Below are 24970 nucleotides of genomic sequence, written 5' to 3'. Positions count from 1 at the left end.
ACTACAACTTTAACCCATGATTTCCTGCATTTCTAATGTATAGGAGGATGTGGCTGGCTTTATTGTTGTTGCTTCACATGTCCTCGCAAATTCACATTCATTTCAACTAACGATGGCCAACAGATCAGTCCAGGAGCCTGATCTGACCTATGAGCCTGCCAGATTTGGCTGCTGCGTGGAGGGGTCAGCTAAGAAAGCCATCTAGAGAAACAGAGAATTTGGTTGCATCAAGCAGGGTTTCCTAGAAAAGCTGCTATTCGTGGGAAATGTAACTACAGTGGTTTAGCCTATCTACTTGCCTGGGAATGAACATGGCCCCCGAGCATACAAAGGTTGGCCCTCCACAGCTTAAGCTATTCACATTTGCCTCTAACTTTAGATTCAACTCACATCGCTGAGGCTCCTGAGTTTTTTTAGCTGTGTTAGATCAGATTTCCTGTCTATGCTGTGAATGCCATTCTGTTTTCATCCAAGCAGGTGTTCCTGAGCTCCTCTTGACCCAATCAATTATAGAACTTATTTTTCTTGTGGCCAAGCTACATTTTTCCTTTGATCCATTTAACCAGCCCACATTTGCTCTCTATGAGGTGAAAAGCAGAGCCGTAGCTGGGGGCATCTATTCTCTCTATGACTCTCTGGAAGAAAATAAGTTGCCAGTATAAAACCACATTTCTCCAGCACACATTCAGAAAGGCCCACGCAGCTTTTGAGAGTGCAGGAGAAAGTGATCGGAGCCAAAAGGGCACCATGTTCCACTTTTTGTATATGCAAAACTTGGGGCAATGCCACACACCCACCCACTCACTGAAAGGTCCCACAGTGTGGTATTAGTAGTAGTTACTTATGGAGGGGTGAGTCAGTGCAGATGATTTGTCCAAGTTTTTTCTATGCATAATATTCACTTCTGCAGAAATATTACACCGATATTTAAAACTAGATTTTTTTTCCCTACATAAAACTAAACTCACAAAGAAGAAGAGATAATCATGCCTTTCTATTGAGAATCAGCATTTATGCCAGTAACTTTTGGCACACCACCAATCCATCTTCATCTCAGTTTGTTTTACCATAAGTTATACCTTAGACCAAATTCTTTTGAGTTTCTGAGATCTGCACAAAATCCTCACCTCACCACTTCCCTCACTTGCTATACCCTACACATGCTCCAGAGCATTATCTGTCCCATGGAGGCTGCCAGCTCCATACTACTGCCAAGCACCACTTCTTAGAGGCTTTCTAAGCCTTCTTCCCTTTATCATAAGGATATTGTCTCCACTGCCCCAGTGCAGGAGGCAGCATCTACCCCACTAAATTAAAACTTCAGCAATAGTCCAAGATCCAGCTCTGACCCAGGACAGACAAGTCTACTGGGTTTAAGAAACCAGTCCCTTCTTTGGAGTGCCTGATAAATCACAACTGCTGCTGGTCCTCTGTACTTCTGGGAAAAAAAAGTACTAGATACCCTAGAAGCTGGTCTTTAAAACATACATGTAGATGATTTTTCACACTTGGATAAGGTGTTAGAATCTGTTGTGGTTTAGCTTCAGTCGGCAATTAAGTACCACCCAGCCGCTCGCTCACCCTCCCCTCCACGGTGGGATGGGGGAGAGAATCAGAAGAGCAAAAGTAAGAAAACTGGTGGGTTGAGATAAGAACAGTTCAATAATTGGAACAACAACAAAAAATAATAAATTGTAATGAGAAGGAAACCAACAAGAGAGCAAGAGAGGAACAAAACCCGGAAAAAAACCCAAGCGATACAACTGCTCACCACCTGCCGTCCAATGCCCAGCCAGTCCCCAAGCAGCGATCGCTGCCCCTCAGCCAACTCCCCCAGTTTATATACTGAGCATGAGGTCATATGGTATGGAATAGCCAACTACCTCAGCTGTGCCCCCTCCCAGCTTCGTGTGCACCTGGCAGAGCATGGGAAGCTGAAAAGTCCTTGACTAGTGTAAGCACGACTCGGCAACAACTAAAACATCAGTGTGTTATCAACATTATTCTCATACTAAATCCAAAACACAGCGCTATACCAGCTACTAGGAAGAAAATTAACTATCCCAGCCGAAACCAGGACAGAATATGAGGATATAATCCTCCATTTTTTTAAATGTGTGACATCAGAGAGTACCATAGTATGAACAAAAAAAGCTGAGATAGAAAAAAGTCAAGTCTTGTGTGCTCATCTAATGCAGATGAACATGTATTGAATTGTGTAAACCACAACCTTCTTCATTCTGAGTTAAAATAATGATGATGATGTTGTCATCACTGCTCTGGTATTTTATTATGAAATGTTGTTAACTTCAGCCCATATCTGTATCAAAAAGAAACAGTCTTACAAAAATAATTTTACTTCCTTCAACTATTTTTTTTTTTATTCTCTCTGGTAAAAATGAGTCCGACAGTCTTTTACTTTGGTCATTAGACAAAAACTGCTTTCCTCTTGTGTGAGAAGCAGTACCAGATCTCAAGTTCTGTAATGAGCTGTAACGAGGTGATGAAGATGCGATGAAGAAACAGGCCCAAAATTTCAACACTGGTAGCTGCAATTTTCTGTAATATTCCTGAGAGCTCAAAGTTTCCTATTTCAGATCAATGCATAAATTATAATTTAATTTTATTGCGAGTTTCACTATGTCCCAGAAGCACTCAGAGCTGTAATTTGCCATTTTAGTCTAAATGGAAGAAGTACATTTTGCTCTCACTTAACCACGTAACCTCATTGACCTCAGCGAAACAAGGCAGCATGAGACCAAGTCAAGTCTAACTGCAATTATAGTATGTATATAGAACACTATATTTGCTATTTACAACACAATGACAACATTTTGAAGTGAGAGGTCAAGGCTGATCCTATCATATTAAAGCATAAAGATAAATTTGTTCAAAGGAGCAGGAATAATATATTGCGTGTAACTGAGCTCTGCTTTAATGTATTTCATTTGTTAACATTTCCATTTGGTACTCACCAAACTATCAGGTCAACAAAAAATAATAATACACTACCATAGTGCTGTGCTTTAGGTCAAAAGATGACTACAGCATGTTATGGTTCTGCTGTTTAATTTAAATCAGGTAATGTAAAAGGAAATCTTACAACCTTTTTTGGAAACACTTTCTATAGAGAGAGGAACATAGAAAGGCATGCTATATAATTAACCAATAAAACAGTGTTTCAAAGAAATGTTAGAATACTAAATAACGAGTGAAATTTAGGCTTGCTGCAACTCCAGTGAAAGGATATAACTGCTTCAAACTCTGCAGGGAATCTTTAGAGGTTGAATTTTCACATCCCCGCACCCATGTTTTGAAAAGCACGCCCAGAAGCGCAGCCATTTCACCTCTTCCTCACTCAGCCCTCAGTCCTGCTCAGAGAGGCACGACACTGCCTTAAACAGCATATCACGGATCGCATCCATATCAAAGCATTCATGATTCAACAGTTTCATAAAATCACCTAGAATTCACAAGTTCCATCTTTACAAAGTCCCCAACTGTCAGACAATACTGTAAACGTATAAAAATATCAGCACAGGCATTTTGCATTACAACTTGGCAACACAAAATTACAGTAATTATAAATAACAAAGTCTCTGTCAGGCTTCAGTGATGGGAAATCTGAAAAAAAGCCACTCACAGGGAACACCCCTCTCCCCTCCCCACACAGACATCTATTTAGCTGGTGCTCTCCAACAACGGCACAGGATAGCACAGGGTGACAGTGAGGAGAAGCAAGCAACGCGTCATTCCACCCACGACGCTTCTCAGTCACTGCAGGGTGAAGACCCCTTTGGGAACCAAACTTTAGGAGGGGCTCAAAGCAAAAGTAATTTCTGTTCTGTGAGCCAATGGCAACGGTGCAGAGGACGGCTGCAGACTTGACCGCTCCTGCTGCTCCAGCATGCACAAGGCAAGTCCTGTAATGGGGGATCCACAGCTTTGGGGGATTTGTCCTTTGCCTATGCTACATCACTGACGCAAATCCACATGGAGATTTAGATTACTGTGTTCTCTTCCCTGTGCTTTCTATTAAACCATGTTTGCAGAGGATTAAAGACAGCTGATAAGTAAGGCTCCAATGATAACATGAAAGAAACATTCAAAGTGCTTTAGATAATACGTGCAGAATTTATACCCATTTTCCTCGGACAGAATCAGAGGAATAAAGCAGGTCACAGTAAGGGTAAGTCAACTGGCAGACACAACTTCAACTGGTTAGGGCAAAAGAGCATTTTGCTGGCAGACGTTAAGCTTTCCCTGCCCACTCTCTGTGTTGGAGGCACATGGTTGTGGCTGGCCACGAAGAGGAAACAGAGGAAGTCTAGGTCTGTCTGAGAAACATTAAATAAACATACTCCACAGCGTCCACAAGTCTCCAACTTCGCAGCCTTCACCAAAAAACAAGCATAGTTTTATATTCTGAAAAGCAGTGACACTTTCTTACTAGCAAGTTACGAAGTAAAAACAATTAACTACATTGCCATACCCTCCTTTCTCTCCATCCTGCAAAAATGCTTGGCCCTGAAGAGGAAGATAAAGATTTTAAAAATATGAAAACTTTAAAAAATATGAAAAGTTACATCTCAAGCCTGGACTTTAATAATGTTTTATGCTGAAATGTCATTATTTCTTTGTCAGAAGGTTTAGAAGAAACAGGTACCCAGTGGCTTAGTGGCTTGGGAAGAACACTTGGTGAGGGTTGCTCACTGAATTTTGTTCCAGCATAGTTCTGATTGGATGGAGGTATGAAAACAGGTTGCAATTTGATAAAGTAGACTCCAGTTTTGATTGTTGAGAAAATGAATGTTGTTCTATCCCCCTCTGACAGAGATAGCAAACAGCACCAGCACAGCTGTGGGAAGAGTGTAGAGTGGCCTGGCATCTCTCTTCCCAAATTCATGACCAAATGGTAAAAGTGATCCAAAAGGTTGTAGAAGGAGGAAATGCCTGTCAACTCACTCGCTACAGCTGATGGCACGTGCATGATAAATTATGTTTTCTGATGTTTTTCCAGACTAGCTTTAAAATCCTGAAGTGATTGGATGTAATCTAGTATTGGAATAAGAACATGAGCATCATTAGAGAAGTGTATTGAAAGGTTTAAAAGATAAAAAGCACAGCTACTGCATAGAATTTGTACTACTTTATTTGGCAATCTATGTGCAGATTTGTCACTTGTACAACCATCCCTAATAGGGCCATTTCTATAGCAAGTGTACGGTGGTTTGTGCTTGAGGATGATACGAAGTTTGCAATAGCACTCCAAAAACATTCCACATTATAAAAATCACTCAGCAGAGTGATTTGCTTGCTATGTGAGATGGTTGGATAGTCTGCTCTGAAAAAACTCAATTTCACTTCTTTTGAAATGCCTTGGCTTTCAAAGTGCTTAATCTTATTTCTTGTATGGAAGATGTGTCATCTGGGCTGTCACTAATGTTCTGGAGAGGATAGAACTTCTTTTCTCTTTAATCATCATCATAAAGTTCACAAAATCGTTTGTTTCAAACTGCCTCAAGTTTGAGATTCCAAACTAAAACTTGATGACAGAAATGTCAGTGCTCTGTTCAGACATGGCAAGGACATCTGGAAGCTAGGGAACATTAAACAAACCTCCTATTACACCTGTCCTATATGGAGGTTCATCAAATTAGTAGCCGGTAGCAACTAAAAACGATCAGCTTGACTTTTAGCTGGTGACACATCTCTTCTTGACCCCCTGGCAGCAACAGCACTTGCAGTGTTTAACTTCACAGGCTGAATGAGCAAGAATCTAATACAAAGAGAACTTTTAGATCAAAATAGAAAATTTGAAATAAAATGCTCTAAAAAAGTACTGGAGATATATTTGCATTAATAAGCATTTATGGACAATTATTTCTACTGTTTATGTCCTGTTCTACCTGCCGGCATCTTATCAAATGAGATCCTCTTAAATCAAGTTATATTCTTGAACTTAAAAGCTCACAGTCTAATGAAAAAAAACCAAAGCCAAGCAAAGCATTTTACATAAAACTGTAAGTAGAGAGGGAAATATGCAAGGTAGGAAGGTTAATGGAAACTAATTAATGAATTTTCTAAGTAATACTCAGTTTGTAGGGAGAGGTGGCACTTTTTGTGAGACAATATTATATAGCAGACAAAAGAACAGACATGGTTTTAGACACGCAACACCAGCAAGGCCTGAAAAAGAAACCACAGACCTCAGGCTAAGGGCAGCTTGCAAACAAATCCCTATGTTTAAATTAATCATGGTAATCATTTATAAAACTTAAAAGAAAAAGCACCTTTGGAGAAGAAGAGAATGTTAGCAAAAAGGGAGATGATTAGGTGCTGTGGGATAAGCTTGACAGATAACCAATTAATTATTATCCTTGGAAAACCGAGGGTGTCTTACACAGAAAACTGCAATGTGCCATAAAAACCAATATCTATTGAATACATGATTTGTATCCAAGAGTCCTAAGAAATTTCTTTTCCAACTCATCTTCCATGCAAGGATGACATTAAAGATGAAGCTGTATTCTCACAACTATACACTTTTGTCTGTTCTCCCATATTTGCATGAATTCACTCAGTGCACAGAGGTTGTTTCATTTTCTCTGAAGAGTTTTCCCGGGGACATCTGATGCATGGGATTAAGTTTTTAGCACCCTGGAAATCCTATGTGTATGGGCCACTTGATGATAGTGAGCATTTATTGTAGCGGCTTTTGCATCTATTTCTTGGCTAATGTCTGCTTTATCTAGTATATTTTAGTCTGTAAGAACTTTCTGATGACAACAGTGGCAAGAAACAGCAGGTTGTTAGAAGGCAGGGAGAGGGATTTCTGGAAAAATTATTTCACCTTATGGTCTACTGCCAGGAGAAATTATAATTTAAATATACTCAGCATCTAGTTAATTTGCCTGCTGTTTTATACCAATGTAAAAGTCAAACGAATTACATTCTTGTTAATGGACTTGCTTAAAAGAGATTGGGTCAAAACACAGATACTTATACACTGCAGTCCACCCAGAATATATCTCAGGTTTTATTTTATTGCAATCTTCCAAGGAACTTTCAAAAGAAAGTATTCTCTGAGACACAAATATTAATTTTCCTTTGATACAGAGATATTTTTCCCCCTCTATTTTTGTTCTCTTAAGAAAGAATGAATAGATTTTTTGGAACAAAGGAAAACTGGGCAGTAGTTTTGCCACAATAAAGGAGGAGTGGAATTGAAGATATAGCAAAGCATAAAAAGTGTAACAATGAGCCTCCTGGAAATCTCAGCATCTCATTCAAATCCATAGTAGTCACAGAAGCAAAGTTCAGGATGATTCCAATGGGAGTTGTGTCTGCATCAGGGTAATGAGACCAGAAATGTCTTTGAATAAGAAATAGCCCAACTTTTAGATAATTACCTGATACCAGAGCTTTTAAGAGTAAAATGAGGCATTTCTTTTTGAAGTTCTAAAAGAATTCTAAATCTAAAACTGTATCTATCAACTTAAGAAATGTTCTGTTTATTTTATCTTTAAGCTTTGTTATCAAGAAACCAAACAAAAGACACTTTTGGTCAGTATTGCCTGATGACTGAACTTGATTTCACATTTTTAAACATAGATCTTTGAAATCTACATTCAAATCTCCAACTTTTATTGATATCCCTTTTCAAAAAGTGGAGGAAAAATGATTCCCAGAAAGATAACTTTTCCAAGAGAAATGTAAAATGAGTGAAGTGATGACGAGACCTTCATTCTCATTCCAGTGACCCTGATTCTCCTTGAATGCTGCCTGAGCAATAAATAATGGCAAGGAGCCCATATTACTAGTCTTGCATTTTAAGTGTCTAGATATAGCATTAAAAAAATCTGCATTCCTCAAATCAATTTGGAGAAATACTAGTAGCAATTCAAAGTAATTGAACATATTACATAAAACACAGAAAAAGAATTCTGCATTCATAATTATCCATAAAGAACAGGGTCTTCTGATGGCGTCAGAGGTTGAAGGAGACAATGTTCCCTGGTGGTGTGGCTTTGGGGAGGCTGGAGAATGCTAGAAAAGTTGTGCAAACACACTGACTAATTCACAGCAGAAGTCAACTTCAGCTTGTACCGTGTCCATGTTTTTTCAAACCTGATATGCAAAAACCCTGTGTGGGAAGCATGTGCAGATATGTCCAAATAATTGCCTGGAATTTACACTCATACATTAGGCTTCAACATGTATGTCTAGTTTTGAGAATTTTGTCCAGAATAGCTTAGCTAAAATATAAGCCTTCAATATTTTTAGTATTTAGCATGGTTATTACTGAAAACAAATAAGCAAAATAAAATAGCTTTTATAGGCTGGTTTTTTCCGATTTATTTTTCAAGCAAATGGAAGCAACTGTTAATTCAAAGCTCACACAAACTGGTCCCTCCAAATTTGCTACAGAAATTTGAAAGGGGAACTTTTTGTATAAAAGAGAAGGGCAAGAACCCTGGCTGTATGACTGACAATATGATCAAGGCTTCTACTTTACATAATGTGTGCCAGCACCATCAGCATTAGATCACCGATGCAAGTGATTTTCTGACAGACAAATAGTATTGTCATGAGCATGTGCATTAGACAACTGCTGGGTACATTTCTTTTGATAACTTCAGCAGCATCTTTATCTCAAATCTTAATTTTAAAATCTGGAGCTGTCGTTTGGCAGAGGGGTGTTTAGACTTCCTTTAAAACCATTATACTTTTAATGCTAACCTGCTGGCGCTAAGAAGGATTTCCACTGAATGTTTTATTCAACAAGACTTAAGAGATAGTTTGTCAGATGTGCTTCCTGTCATCCTTTATTACACTAGATCTTTTGATATTTGAGCAGAAAAGCTAGAAATAAGAATGAAGGTCAGTGAAATGGGAGGAATATAAAACTCTTCTTTCACTATTCATGTTTTCATATTGTCCATCAAAACCACAATTTGAAAATGTCAGATAACATGAGTTTCATTTTTATTTTAATCGCTTAACCGTATGATACTATAATAACTTAATGGCTATGCAGCAGATTTATCATGAGGAACAGGGATTATAGTCTGAAAATTCTAGATTACTGTTCTTTATACAGGGAATTCCGTGCTCATTATGCAGTTTATGTGACCTGATATTTTCAAAGGAATGTCCTTACACATCAGAAGACAAAAGCAAATATTTAAAGGCTTGGAGCTCAGATGAGCATCTTAATTTCTGAGACTGCAATAGTGAGCTGTAAATCTCAAGTGAGCAGGCACTCTTTCTCCAGCTATTCAGTGTTTACATTTCTAATCATGATAAGAAATCAAAAATAAGATATATTTAAGGATTTCAAAGCTTTTAAAATGCTTAATTTTAAAAATTAAAACAACAGTTTCACATCTAAACATGTTCATATCTAAACTATTATGACTTTTAGGCTTCCATTCATATCAAAATTCTGATCATTAATTTTCCCACCACTTTAAGCAATATCCTCATTAAAGGAGATGCAGACCTTTAGCTAAAGCCTGAAAATATGAATGTTGCACTGATCAACAACTATTGCAACTCTCTAATGAGCTGTTATACTGGACTGTACGTGTTTACTCCTACATGTGTCTCAGCATCTCCACTACTGAACACCATCCATCTTAAAGAGTCGTTTTGTCAGAAACAGATTATTTCTCTTCCCACTGCAGACTAGATGTAGCAGTTGACACATAGGAGCTGTATGTGCAGTGGCTACAGCAGCTTAGTTGTCGTTTAGGAGAATCTGAGAGTTACTTTATCTTGACTACTTTAGGTTCATTTCTGTGCTGCTTGTAAAGCATAACAGAACACAAAACAGAGTGGACTTGTATGCAAGAGCATCAGAAGTCCATCATCAGGATTTAAAAAATTGTTTGGCTTGTAGTCTGCTTATTTTTCTAATGCAGAGTAAAGACTCTAAAGACCTTATTTATTTTGAAAATAATGGTGTTTATATTAAAATGCTTGAGAGCATGAAAATCTTGATCTGGGCACAGCCCAGTTCCTTACTGCCATTTGTTGTTAAGTTTAGCTCCTACCACTGTGCCAACAAAAGAAGAATGCAGCATCTTTCTCCTAAAAACAGTGTTACAGAAGTGATAAGCAGACATACTGGACATGGACGAGGGTTAGGGTGGTGACAGACAGAGGTGATAATGAGAATTTTAAAAGTAGCAAAGAAATGAATGCACAATCATTGTGAATTGAAAAGTGCAGGTCCTCTTTGAGTTAGCCACTGCTTCTTTCAGTATTTACTAGATAAGATACAGTATACAGGGAATATAAAATTCCCATCTGGTATTTAAAATCCCAGAAGCCTGACTGGCTCTTTAAATGTTATCATATGTTAAAATAGGAAAAGCCAGATGTTACATTTACAAAGTCAATGTGCTGCATCTTCTTAAAATCCAAGAGCTGCCACTGCTAAATCTAGTCTGTCAGCATTGAACAATTAATCCGTTAAACAGAATAACCTTTAGCAGAGAAATAAAGCATTGCATGTTGTGAGATATAAACAGGCATGCGTTGCCCAGGCCAATTATAGGCACAGGAGACAGAAAACCAGGCATCAGCAGGACTTTCAAATGACCTCAGTAAATTAGCCTTTCCTCAGAAGACATACTGGATTTCTCATGTTTGGAGTCTACGGCCATGCGTTGCTGCTGATCAGACGCTGCTATACATCCCTGGTAGGAAGCTGCAGATGTTCAGTAGTTAACTAGCCTTCCAGGAGGCAACACAGGGGTTGTAGTAAAGAGCTCTGTTTCTTAGGACTCAATCTAACATACCAGTCTAGGCTCTATTCAAAATACTTTAAAAAAACAACCCACACAACAGGCCTGAAATCATACTAGAAACATACTGTGGAGCCATTTCAGAAGTATTTAATACAATTTTGGGTGCCCTTCAAGAAGAGACTAGGCAACAAAAAGCTTGCAAACATCACAAGGCCCATCCCAGTACAGAAGAAATGGAGGTGACAGCAAAGACAGTAGCACAAGAAGAAGCTTGAGACTCATTTATAGATTTAAATGTCAAAACTGTAACTGGACACTGTATCTCTATGTGCATGTGATCTTGGAGCAGAGAGAAGTATGAGCAGCAGAAAGGAAGAATCTCTCCTCAAGCGACCTCTGACAACACTAGTTGTGTAAATGCTATTTACACTGGGAGGCCCAGGCAGACTGCAATAACCCTCACAAAAGCAAGAGGAAAGACAGCCACAGTCTTGGCCAAAACCCCTTTCATTAGCTGCTGAGAAAGCACTGTGCTCCAAGCTGCGTGCAAGTTATGGGTCCTTCTAGCAGACTTCAGCAATAGATACCTGGGCTAGGTTTGCTCCCTGAAGGTCTTTTCTTATGCACTGGGATACAAACTACAACATTGTTCAGGCAAACCCTCAGGCAAAGTCTTTGCTACAACATTCAATACAAGATGCATCTGTTCAGGGCAGAAGAAAACTCCAGATGACATTATCAGGCATCCGCTGTAAACCAAAGAACTCCTCCCAAATGTGATGCCTGTAATTAAATGCCCCATTTAGACAGAACGCAGAGCAGCAAAATGAGCTGCATGCTCAGCTTTAGCTGGCTGAGAGTACTTCTGCAATCACCTTGTTCTTGCTCATCAAGTCATTAAATTGCTTAATATCCAGTGGACATGAAGAAAAAGTTTCCATCAAGCAGGAGAGCAGAAAGCATATTATTAGGCTGCATACAATCACAACGAATATAAACACCTCATGAGCACCTCTTCTACCACTCATTGCCCCTGAAAGTCTGGGATTGTTTCAGACCATGAAAAAACACTGAAAAAGTTTAACTTACACATATGTGTGCCCTACCACTTCTAAAAGTGAGACAGAACTGGAAAATTTTATTTCAAGAAGCATACCAAAATATAATGCTATCTGTCATCACATTCACGCTACCCTAAACCTGTAGCAACTAAAATAATTATTGACTTCTGAAATCTTAGCACAATTATTGTGGTACAACTGCTTCCATCATTATTTAAATACTTCATCCACCATTGAGATCAAGCACATGGCCATTCATAGGTAGCTTTCAAGATACCAGAATAGTTTTACATGACCAGTTTGGAAGTAATGAACAAGTTATGGTAAGGAAGAGCAGGGAGGAAAGAATTGCAGTGACACACCTGAAACAAGTAGTGCCATGTACGGTGTTCTCTGATATCGTCAGTCTAACAAGACAGACCGACATATTCTGTGAAGCAGATGCAAGCTGCAGTGCTCTATTACGCAGCAGGTAACAGTAAAAGGTGTAATTTATTCTGGAATAAGAATTGTTCAAGTCCAATTAGAAAAGTGATAGTGCTGGGGATAATGATAGAAAGAAGCTGCTTTCTGTAAATGCTTTGTTTGATTAAGTTTGCAAAAGCACCTGATCACACAGCAGCAGTTTTAAGATACAAAATTAAGTGATTCTTGTCTTCTCCAGAATAGTTTTGATGAAGATTCTTTCATTTAGATGAGTTGAGCTCTAATTAGTGTTAGAGTAACACTAGACATGCAAATCACTCTGAAGTCTTCACTAAATCCATAATATCTGTAAATGACTTTAGCTTTGTCCTTTACTGTCATAATTTCAGAGAAAGTACCAAGCATTTAAAGACAATATTAGGATGCACTGGATCAAAATATTCTGTCTACACAGAGTTAAAAATAGAGTTTACAGGGGTTTACATTGCTGCCAGCTGAAAATATTGAAAAATAGCGATCTCTAGTTTGCCAATAGCTACCAAATCCAGTATGAGCTTTCCCTGGACTCTCCTGGATTTTTGGTAGAAAGTTACAGAACTAGGTTCCCAGGCCTTAACACAGATCTGCTAGGAAGCTGGCCCAGAGCCAACAGGAGAGGCAAAACCCCTAGGCGCTGGCTCTGAAGCAGAGCTCCCACACAAGGCTTCTGTGCTCGCCACCACCGCTGGCCACGTGGAGGGCAGTCCAGGCCAGCCTCTAAAGCATCCTGGGTCTCGTCTCCATCTTTTTCAGACTGAATGAGGATTGGGTGGGTGAGAATACCATGTGTAAAGCATCATTTTAGCACTGAAAAAATCCTTTACCGTAGTGTTGTAGTGCCAAGATCCGCCACTGCTTTCATAAAGCAGTTGTCCTGCTTGTAGCTTATCAGATGAGAGGAGATAAGCGAGCGCTGCAAACAGGAACAAGATAGTGCCAAGCATTCACAGCTCCCATTAAATTCAGTTGTATTAACACTGCCAAATTTTGTATTAAACCTTGTAACAAAGGGATAGTAGCTGTCCTAATCAGAGGTATTTCTCCTAGGTAGAAAGAAATAATTGAAATAACACGCTACAGCAGGCTGTTACAGTCTTGTGGTCCTGACAAAGTTGTATTGAAACAAAAATTCATAATCCTTAAAAAAAAAAGTCTTTCATTCCCTGGCATTTAATCTCAAATGTCAATAGTAAAGCTATAACAAAACAAGTTTAATAGGCTATGTGGGCACTCAAGATCAACTGCCAAACAGAGAAGAAAGGCAGAATTGAAATGCCCTGCTATATTCCTTTCCTGCATGCATCAGGTAAAGTTACAGCTAAACAACGTCTAAAAAATACTGCAAAAGTAACTTCACTTCTCTCAGCAGGTTTTCAGAGACTTAAAGGAGATCCGCCAACAGAGATGATTGGTTTCTTATGAGGACTGTAAAATGCGTAATCCATCCTACAGAAGACTGCCTATTCCCTCCAAAGGGCAGTTTTTAAAAGGCAGATGCCTAGGGGCACTGTTATTTGATAGGGGCCTAATTTATGGATGGCATTCAAGGCTACAGATGTCAGCTGTATGAAGACAACTCTCTGCAGTCTCTCTCTCCCTCCAGAACCTGAGATGCTGGAGCATGCTGAAATTTAAGACCCTCTTCGGTGTCTCTAGAGGTGTACACAGAGAGAGGTAGATGCCTTAGAATACGTAATCTTGTGCTGCAGTCTCTGGCTTTGTGATATAAAGCAAACTTTTTTTGTCTTCCATTTTATTTTATCTACAGGGGTGGCTGACAAATTACCTGCCTCTCAATTCAACATATCTACTTTTAGAAACTTGCAGTTTTGTTCTTGTCACTGCTGGTTTCATCATTCCTCAAATTAAAAGATGATACAACTAAACTTTTAGTTACTTGACCAAGGCAACCGAGAAACCATTTTTCATGTATGATACCATCTGATGGCTTTTCTTCCATATGTGCCAGATATAGCTATAATTTACAGGTTGTTTCCTGCCAGCCAGGATAATAATCCGGTATTACGAGGCAGAAAATCCTTTCGGTGGTCCAAATACAGTGTATAGGGCACCAAAAGAATGTTTGTAGATTTTGTCTGTTGTCATATCACTAAGGTGCTGAAAATCACATCTACACTCCTTCCAGACAGCCTAAATTAGCAAGCCTACTTTTATTTAGCTTGTCAGATCACTCTTAAAAACAGTTCTTGTCTTTTGGAGGATTTTTGCTATGTTTTATAGCTCATGGCAAAGCAATCTTCTTACATGTGTTTTTCATACAAGCTGTCATTCTGAAGTATTTAAAAAATATTATACAATACTGAACATCCCGCTCTCTCCTGCTACATGACAGAGACTATTTGTAGTAGTTTATTAAAAAGGCAGTGTATCACCATATTAAAACCGCTTTTATTATCATAAATGTCAGTGCACTAATTTTAAGTCACCACCGCTTTGGCTGTCTTGGATTGCTGTGAGATTGAATGAACGCAGTCCCCATAACAAAAAGCATTTGTAACAAATGAAGAAGTTAAAGCTGAAAGAAGATGGAGATGATTGACTTCCCCCAACTGTTTTTGTCCCTAAACCTTTCTATATTGGAAGCTTTCTAGATTACAGTGACTAAATTGTGTGTACATGCCACTCTCGGGGGGTAACTTTTTTCCTAGATGTGTTGAATCACTCTCAGACACAAGAGCCAGAAGGTGGATCATTCTGCCATTTTGTTACCTAGTGAAGGGGCAATTCATATCAGGTTTATTTTGAAGACAAGTGTCAACAGGAAGAAGACTCAGATATCAGTCCAGTGAAAAATTACACACCCTTTAGCTGGAAAACTATCCTATCTCATTTTTATCTCTATTTATTCTTATAACTTCATTTAGATGCAAGAAGTTATTTTTAAAAGTTTCCTGGGAAATCCCAAACTCAAAGTGTGTTTCAAAAGCTGATAAATGACTTAATCACAACCATGGAAGTAAATCATTTGTGACACCAAATACTTCTTGCTTTTACTTTAGATGTACTATAGAGAAAAATCACAGGCAAACCCAAAGCAGTATTATTTTTAGCTGACCTGAGGGATTTAGCAACTTAGGTTTGAGGTACAGAAGAAAAAAAGGATCAGCTGCATATTGGCTCTTACCATCCTAACGGTGAACACTTTAATGAACATTTGGAGTGAAAACATACCAAATTTCATCACACTCAAAACATTTGGATGAAATTTGTTAATAGGTTTGGCCTGATGACAGAGGTTTGACCCTACATGCAAGAAGTGTAGGAACCTGATGAGTTAGGGATTGATATGTTACCTTCAAAACTGCAGCTTGGGATTGCATTTTGCCACAATATTATACAACCCTTGGCAAGCAGCGAGCAGTCTATCCCTCGTTACACCATCTGGAGAAAAAACACAACAGCAAAAAAAGCCCTGACACACACACTCTGTTTTGGCAAAGGCACGTGTGGGAGAATAGCTTACCTGAGCCAAGAGCTGTCTTTGGCTTCTAAAAAGAATCTGGCTGATTCAGAGGCTTGTGACAGCCCCTCACTATGTTTTCATTTTACATCAAAATCAGAAAAAAATCACATCAATCTTTCCAATAGTGGCACATTCTCAAACTCTATACTATTCATGCCCTTTAAAGCTGCTATATGCATGAACAAGTTTCCTGCTAAAATCCAATTAAGTTTCCATTTTAAGTTCAAAGTGATCTCAGGAGAGGTCAAAGGATACAAGGAATCATTAGGTATTGTGAAAACAAATGGAAAAAAATGAAAAAAGGGAGAGCTATTTTTTTTAATTTTCAAGAAGTGCTTGAATTGATTTCCAAAACATTCCAGTCATCACTGAAATTTAAACCTAAATATTTAATAGGCAAGCAAAGGCTTGTTATTTTATTACTTGTTTGCAATTGATGCAAGAGGAAGAAAGGAAGAACGGAGCTGTTTGCTTGGTCTTATTCTGGTAGAAAGAAACCTTGGGGCTACTGCTTCAGTCTCCAGAGGAAAAAGGGGAGCCTTCAGCTCTCTGATGATCATTTAAGGCAGGACCGTGGCCATGAAAAATTAGTCTGCTCTGTTTTGCCCCTGCCTCTCAATTCAGGCTGATGATGCCCCTTAGCTGTGATGATCCAGGCTTTTGTGTGACCATGAGGCAAATCTGACTGGGAAACTGATCTGACTAAAAATAATAATCATAAAGTATTAACGAATGCACAGATATTTTTGTGGCAGTGCCAGCTTACACATACACTGGGGCTCTAATTCCCAGGTGCAGATGCACAGAAATGTTTTCCATCTTGATCTCACGTAGTATTTCTCAGCTACTGAAGCACCCATCTCCAAAAGAAGGCACAAACAGCTGAGAAGGGGCAAAGGGACCCCTTCCTCTTCCTCTCGCTCCCCCTGCCCGCAGGCAGGGACTGTTAATCCCTCTCAGTCGCTAAGGGGGTCCTGACTGCAGGGAGGGCCATGCCCCGGCCAGAGGCGAGGGGCTGCCCTGCAGACAGCCGGGGCTGACCCGGGGACACGCAGCCTTGCCCTGCCACGCGCCCGGCACCCTCCACCGCTCCCGTCTTCTGCAGGAGGCATGCGTGGCAAGGGGTTGAGAGGGAGGGGATATGATCAGGAATAGGGGTTAGGAAAAGTAAAAAATATTTCTACATAAATCATCTCAAATACTTGCTATTTGGAGTTTAATTGATCCAGCCAGTGGACAGGGGGAGGAATTGAAACGGAGCTCTTTTCCCCAGTTTGTGCCTATTTTTCACAGAATGAATTAATGCCTCACTGAAAAGGTGATTTGCAGTTGGCATTTCAGGCAGCCTTGCTGCCTGGCTCTGGAATTATTCCCATTGTTGTTCACACAAAGGGAAAATAAACCCAACCGCTTGGCTTCCTTTTCCCTGAAATATATGTCTAAGATCACAGTTTTAAAAGGAAACTAAATGGCAGATGGCAGCATCTTTGCGAAGTATGTGCACTCTGAGCTATACAGACTGGCAAATTAATTTGTTCAAAGAAAAGGACAGAGAAAGAGAGAACTTTTCTTAAGAGTACGAAAGAATAATAAAACATTGAAGTTCTCTTTAGAAGTATTGGGCAGCTCTTAGTTACGTTGTAACCAACTAGCCAAAAGAAACTATCAAGAAATTATTTACATCCCTTTGCTATGGGGCATTATTCTTCATTGCATCAGTAGCAAGAAAGGCTTTTAGAGAATAATTTGAAATTTTGTGCATTTAGATTGTCTGTCTTCCACTCACCTTGAACCACACGGTATGGGGAGGCTTCACTCCGCACACCCCAGGCCGGATTGCCTGTCCTCCTTTGCGTACCCGGCAGGGTTTAGCCAGACACCCCCCGCCTCTCCAGCAGCTCCTACCCTGCTTTGAATGAGAGCGCCAGAAATCAATTATTTTCTCCCAAGCAGCAGGACAAAGCGTTACTGATGTTTGCATCAATTCTCATTTCCTGGCTTTTTCCATATGAGGAGAGTGAGTCAGAGCACACCTTCTTCCTCGCTAGATAGAAAGCGCCAGAGGAGACACTGGCTGTGTCATCTAACGGACTCCCACATCAAGCATTTAGTCACACAGCAAAGCCGTGTTCCTCCCATGGCCTGTGTGATCCCACAACAGTTGGCCCGACAGCTGCTTTACTGCATTTCATATCATTTTTGCTTCACGCTGCCTTTGATATCAGAATAGCTGGGAAATTAATGGAACCACAGATTGCAGGCTGCTTTAAAATCTCTTTTGTTCAAGAGATCTTTCAGATTAAAATAATGCTTTCAGAGACCGCTGAAAGCGAGAGAAGGGCTTAGGATGTTGAGGGAGACCTGCACAGAGTTTAAACATGCTCAGGAGAATCCCCGTTGTTTCCAGCCATGCTATGAGCCAAACACCTTCCTCCAGAGAAGGTCTGAGTTCATGTTATTTATGTAGCAATCTCTTCTGATTCTACTCAAAGATTAAGCACCCCCAAAGTCTGGAAAATGATCAAAAGGAGGGCTTGATCTTATGTTGCTTCTATAAGAAAAAGAGTCTCCCAGAAGAATGTCTCTTTGTGAAACTGCTCTATTTAATTCTTACAACCCTGAGGTATGTATCAAGATTGGACCCTTAACTTGCTTGGCAGATTTTATTACCATATTACCTGCCTCCTTGGGGTATACAGCTGCTCAGTGAGCTTGTGTTTCTAAAGCTCTTGAAGGTCCACAGATGGAGAGCTAAGAGAAGCAATCTATATTTTTACACTGTATATTCATGTACCCTCTTACTCTCCTTAAGGCTTGGCCTTGAATACATGGATAACTAAGGTATGATATGACTCCCCTTGGGCACAGTGACAGAACATATTTACTGTTTATTGCTTCACAAAGTTGATTTCTATCAGTAGTGCATTATATTCCTATTCAAGCAGGAGCCAACACATCCCAAACAAAAGCGGGTGATAAAAAGGGAATTTTGTCTGTTGAACTGCATCAGAATCAAGGCAGACAGCCATCCTCGGCATCCCTGATGCTAACGACACAACGCACCAAAGCAGAGCAATAGAAAGCGCTGAGCGACGCTGCATACACGTTGCTGCATAATCTTCTCTGTAGCAGCACTGTAATCGCATGTTTTACCCATGCCACAGTAGAGTCTCAGTAAAAGTCAAGCTGGGAGGAAGAGGAAGACTGCTTTCCCTGCTTTTCAACTCTGAATAAGCTTGGGGCCATCCTTTACATAACACTACTTCGCCTATGTTTTAAGAAATCCTTCAATATAGACCCTGAGTCTACATTTACACCTACATCAGCCCACTAGGGACAACGCAATTACAGGTGGAGAAGCCAACTGGAGAGTTTCCAATTATTCTGAGAAGTCGCAATTGCAATGGTTACGCTTCCCTAGTCACAATAGGAAAAAGAGAAAGCAAAATGTGCTGGCAGCATAACGAGCCCATAGAAATGGGCCCTGTTAACGTTTAGGGAAAGACAGACAAACGCACATGCGCACATATTAGGAAGAAGTTTGCTTATTTTCCTAGTTACCAGTCACCACAAACACCCCTAATTAGGAAGGCTCACAGACAAAAGATGCAAGAAACCAGAGTTAGTATTCCTGACTACTCACACAGTTCTTCAGGATTTGAAATTTATGCTCCCTAGTGAAAACTTTAAAAGTACACATGAAGGACATCTCTAATGACATAAGTGATAAAAGTGAGTTGAAACAGGAATTCAGATTTACTCCTTACCAGAATGCAGTTCTTCCTGCAGCTTTATTAGATATCCGAGATTATCAGCCATATTCTGCCCAGCTGGGAGATAAGAGTTATTAACTGAGAAATTCTAATGAACTGTTCATCAATAACAGTTTGTAAGAAAACTTCCTCAATTTTTGCCTACAACAACTCTCATAAGGCTCAGGTTAACTCCGATCTGAGCACAAAGGGGAAAGCTGTTAACTGGCTGCTTTCTCCAGAGACACCCAGGTTTCTTTCACTGAGACCAACAGACAACATTCACAATTTTCATAAAGGGAATAAAGTGGAAAAATAAAAAAATATTCTTTTGGGGAAGAGGGTGGACTAAGTAGGCATAGCCGATAACCCAGAATGGGTTTATAGTTTACAGATAAGGAGGCAGCAACCCATTTATGATGCCAAACGGTATTTTTCAAACTTGGGTCTCAGCTGAGGACAAAATTTACTGCACTTTTGAAATACCGTAGAATAACGAGGACAAATTTACTCCTGCAGATGCACAAGGATATATATTTACCAATTTACTACAGCATGCACTCCTTTATTTGATTCACCCCAAACACTCCAGTTACTATGAGCCCATTTTTAAATCCTTGCCACAAGAGATATGGCCTCTTGTGTTGAGTGTATGTTCTATGAATGTGTAAGTGTAACGTTGTGCAACGGTCCTTTCAACCACAAGCTTCAGAACGCTAAATGCTGACAAATTGTCTGGGGTTAGGTCTGTGAAGTGCTCCATATGTGCTAGCTGGAGGAGCCTGACACTACCTTGCTCTCAAATGTTAATAGCTTTGCAAAAAACGCCCTCTTCTGCAGCTGAAATTTTTCTTGTTCAATCCCCAGTAAAAGTAGGGTTTCATTTAAGATCGAGCAAAACCCCATCCACCATTTAGTTATGACAACGTGAAAAGAAACATGTTTCCAGTCTTTGTTGTAAAGGCAGTCATATATAGCTAACAGCCAAGACGCGCTGGCCCTCAGCCGGACTAAGCCGCGCTCAGGTCAGCGGGCCCGCGAGCACGTACACCCGCTGACGGGTACCCCACTCCTCAGCGGGGAGGCACCACTCCATGGATTTAAGGCAGGCGGCCAAGCCAATAGAATGTCATTCCAGCTCCTTCCAGTGCAAAAAGGAGGCAACTCCCACTTTTCCAGAGGACTATCCCTTCTCTGTACAGTAACTTGTTTGGAAAGCCCAGCCAGCACTGCAGGCGCTCGGTGCCGCAGCTGGAGAGGCTCCGGGGAGCACCCCAGGAATATCCACCAGCGGGAGGGGGGGGAAGGGGCACAGCCAGCTGCAGGCAGCCACCACCTGGCCGTGTTAGAGCTGCGGTTATTTGTCTCTGCCAGATTTAAGGCGATGCTATTAGAAAACCACGCCCAGAAAACTTCCTATAAACTGGGGAATCTCAATCATGACTAGCCAATTACCAAAGAAAAAAAGAAAAAAGTGTATGTCTAGGAAATGTTTTTCACATACTGGAGAATAAGTCATCTGGCTGAAGTATGGGCCATATTTTCCAGGTTGAAGACAAAAGTCATTTGTTTGGTTGGTTGAGGGTTTTCTTAATGTTACAGTTCCATGAGAGACAGGTGCAATTTTGAAAGCAACAGCTTGCGTTAAATGTCTCACAACTACTTCACAAAGGGAATTAGAAACTTGAAGCTTGGCTTATAAATAGCTCATAGTGACAAATGCTTCACAACATAGCTTCACATTAATTACTGTAATGCAAACATGGAAAAAACTGAACTGCAACCTGTTCCTGGATGGACAGAGCAAGGCTCTGGGACCTCTTCAACGTGGGGAATATTTCCAGGGAAAAGGGAAAAAAAAAAAACATGCCCATGTAGCCACAGTGTCACAGCATCCAACAATTTCCTTGGACATCTGATAATATCTAATGTTTTTTCTTAAGTACAAAAAGTTCAAGTTATGCTATTATACGATCAACTAAACTCACCGTTTACAAAATTTTCTAGCCTCATTGCTGTGGAGGAAATGAGAAAATAATGTGAATTCTAGCTATTTTTTAGCCTTTTAAAAAATCTCTCTCCATCATTCACAGGTGAAAGATATATAACAACTACAATAAATATAGGTATCATACAGATATACCTGAGATATGGAAGAATCCCTCCAGTAACTTTCTATCAATAAGAGCTATGCTCTGAGGTTACAAAAATGTATTTATACATAGCAATAATCAATGTTTCCAGCCCGAAGTGCCCCCAGTTTTGATGAGGTTAAAAGCAAAGTTTCCCAAGCATCATGACAGATACCTTAACAGGCAAGTTCAGAACTATTTTAGAACTTTTCCCCGTAAATCCAAAAGTTTTAATTTTTTGTACTTTTCCTCCAGTGCCCCTGATAGCATGTGAATTATGGGAAATAGACTCATTATCCAGTTCAATGACTTCTCATCACCACAGACACTGTAAGTGTGATTTCAGGTGTTCCAGTCTTCACATAATTGTTACTCCTCCTTTTTGTGACAAAGATTAATTGAGAATGGCAGTGCCGCTAGGGTAGGCCATCTATATAATCAGGGCCACTGTCATCTATTCTTGGTGTCATAATCCAGACCACCGTTTCACAGGCATCGCTGTGAATACAAAGGAAATGAAATAGTGAAATTTAAGAAGGTTCAGGCAAGAACAGCAGTATATTTGATTTCAAACACTATTACTTGAAGGTAATTTAACCTATTGACTCTGATAATAAATTATGTAAAATTGTTTCACAAGTAATAAAGATTTTGTTAAAGCAGTTCTAAAGGTTTTCCCCTTGAAAATTTTTTTAACAACTCAAAGCCTCTTTTTTTTTTTGTCTTAAACTCTCATTAGATGCAAAATATTGTAACCAATTTGGTGGTGACATGAGCTAAGGAACCTTGCTGTGAGATTTCACAACAGAGCACAGCACAATAGCTAAAGAAAATAACGGTTGTGGCTATGGTAACCCAAAGTGAAATACATTATTTGCATCAGTTTATAACCATACTGAGATGCAATTTACACATTACTGCTGTAACAGGACATGATTGATGTAATCACAAATGACCTATCACAACATGAAGTCACAAAGTGTTTTTTAAAATTGTTTCTGAAAAGCATTCATGGGACAAAATGCACAGATCTGACACTTGACATCTCCTGGGCAACTTTAACAGAAAGAGAAAAAGAGAAAAAGAGAGAAAGAGAAAAAGAGAAGCAAAATATTTCTGCTTAAGATTATTCTGCTCTTTCAGTTTATGTTCTTCATTTCTTTTCTCTCCCCTTTAGTTAGCACAAAGAATATGCACTTAAAATGCCTGCTACTAAAGTCAGCAGCAAACTCCCATTCACAGCAGCATGCACTGGCTCCAGCTAAATCACTTGCAACAGCAATACAACAAGACAGAACTGCTGATTGGCATGTCCCAAGTTCTAATATTATTTTGAGTTGAGTAAAACCTAGCTATTAACCATTCTAGATTAATATCTGACCAAGCATGGCCAGTTTGCTAAAACTTTAGAAACCCATCCATCCTACAGATGGTCCTTATGGTCTGGTCTGTCCTTTCATCTCCTTCCACGTGGAGTCAGCTGTGTGATACCACTGCTGGAGACTTTGGAGAAGACTAAGCTGTCACAAACATACAATGACTATGACCAAGAGAGCTGTTTTAAGAAAATTACCAAGAGATCTGTTTTAAAAAAGTGACCAAAGCAGTAAGAGGGCTACTGAAAATGTAATGTTGAGACATGCCAAGTGTGATTAAAAAAAAAAAAAAAAATTTCCTATGAATACCGGATTCTAGCAAATCATACTTTTTTTGTGGTTAGCAAACCAACTATGAATGTTTTGCTCTTATGAAATACCCAAACCCAGGCAGGTGCAGCATCCAGTTTGGACAAGCTTGAATCTTGATCTATCACCACTTTGTCCTCCACCACCAGCACAGGGGGTTCTCCGAGGCCAGTTTTATTCAGAGTCAGATTTACCAGGAAGAAAATGCAGCTACAGAAGCCCCACATAGCCACACCTGGTGCAGAGCAGGCTCCTAGTCTCCATGAGAGAAGGCAGCTACTCCCCAGTCGTATTGAGGCCAATTGCTATCACCCGACCCTCTGAGGAGTGCTCTGTGAGTAGGAAAATCGCTGAGCGGTGTGTGGCCAACCTAGCAGCTCTCAAGTCTCTGACCAGGGAAAGCAGGGAAATGCTTTCTGCATAGAAAACACTTCCTGAGCTGCAAAACTTGGATGGGAATTTATAGCTACAAAGCTCGGTTTGTACGATGTACAAACCAAGCCAGAGAGAAAGGCTGCTCAAACCAACACCGAGATCCCACCTCCATACGTTGCCAGCCAAGGAATGGTCCTTCATGCCAAGCTCATGTTTCCTAACCAGTAACTTATCCCAGTCCCCTCAGTCATGGTAAACCTGACGTTTGTGTTGATCCAAATATTCCTAAATATTTCTTTCAACTGTTTGACCTTCTGCAATTGAAAACTACACTTCACAGCTTAGTCATGGTGGAAACTTTAATTTTTAACGTGCAGATTATTTTGTTGAGAAAAAAATAGGTGCATAATTCATTAAGCATGAGAAAAAAGCAATGAAAATACAGCTTAATTGTTTTATGTAGGCTGTCTCAACGGTTCTTGAAAAAGAACAGAAAATCCTGTTTTTATAGAGATACATTCATTGAAAAAATATAAAGTGGAAAATACAGAAGAGTCACTTATATACAGATTGTCTTTCACATAGAGTAACTTTTAACTCTTAAAAGACTCCACAGTAGCTCTTTAAAGGTTAGGGAAGTTTTCGTAGCATAGGCACATTTACTGGAAGTTCTGAAACATGCATTTCCCTATGTAAGACTTAGAAGCTTTCATAAAGTTCCCCTGATGCACAGTCATTCTTAGTTTTCATTCATATTAAGAGCAGGTAGTAAATATTGAAAAATAACTTATAAACCCCAAATTTATTTCCAGAGGTCAATTCTTCAATTCAGTGATGAAATACAGCATAAACCGTCTGCGAAACAGCATTCATGAAGAGAGAACTATTAGCATGAAAGAATCACTTGAGCAAATACTTGCTTTCATACTCAGTTACTGCCTAGGGTAAAGCCCATCATCAATATTTCTGTGAACAAGGAATGATTCTCTATGTACAAACGGCATATCTTAAAACATAGCCTGATTTTCAGAAAAATATTTGTCCTTGTTGTCTTTGAAGGCAGAGAAGGCAAGCCAGGCTCTTAATATATGACAGCTGGGACCCCCCAAAGTGGAAGAACTGATTTTTCTAAAGAACATGGACCTGAAATGAATGCTTATACTTTCCTCCTCTCAGTCCAAGATTGTGGCTTCTACCTCTATTACAGTCCCTTTCCACATATATTCTAAAGAGGAAGGTCTTCCTTTGCAGCACTGATT

At 39.7% G+C, this 24970-nt stretch overlaps 1 protein-coding gene across 11 annotated transcripts in view; it reads left to right on the top strand.

Annotated features, from left to right (window-relative positions):
• The window catches only part of B3GALT1 (beta-1,3-galactosyltransferase 1), a 225931-nt gene that overhangs the window by 190517 nt on the left and 10444 nt on the right, over nt 1-24970 (top strand). The window contains exons 6-7 of one of the 11 annotated variants that reach the window (XR_012777092.1): nt 13650-13957; nt 14052-14679. The exons of 8 other annotated variants lie outside the window; for them this stretch is intronic. The gene's annotated coding sequence lies outside the window, so the exon portion shown is untranslated. Of the gene's footprint in view, nt 1-13649; nt 14682-24970 lie in introns of those variants that run through there. 2 more of the 11 variants (XR_012777093.1, XR_012777091.1) reach the window with 2 other exon arrangements.

The sequence above is a fragment of the Mycteria americana genome, chromosome 9 (assembly GCF_035582795.1).
Source record: "Mycteria americana isolate JAX WOST 10 ecotype Jacksonville Zoo and Gardens chromosome 9, USCA_MyAme_1.0, whole genome shotgun sequence".
NCBI classification, from domain to species: Eukaryota; Metazoa; Chordata; class Aves; order Ciconiiformes; family Ciconiidae; genus Mycteria; species Mycteria americana.
Note: the sequence above shows the minus strand (reverse complement) of the source record. Positions and strands in the feature narration are given on the sequence as shown.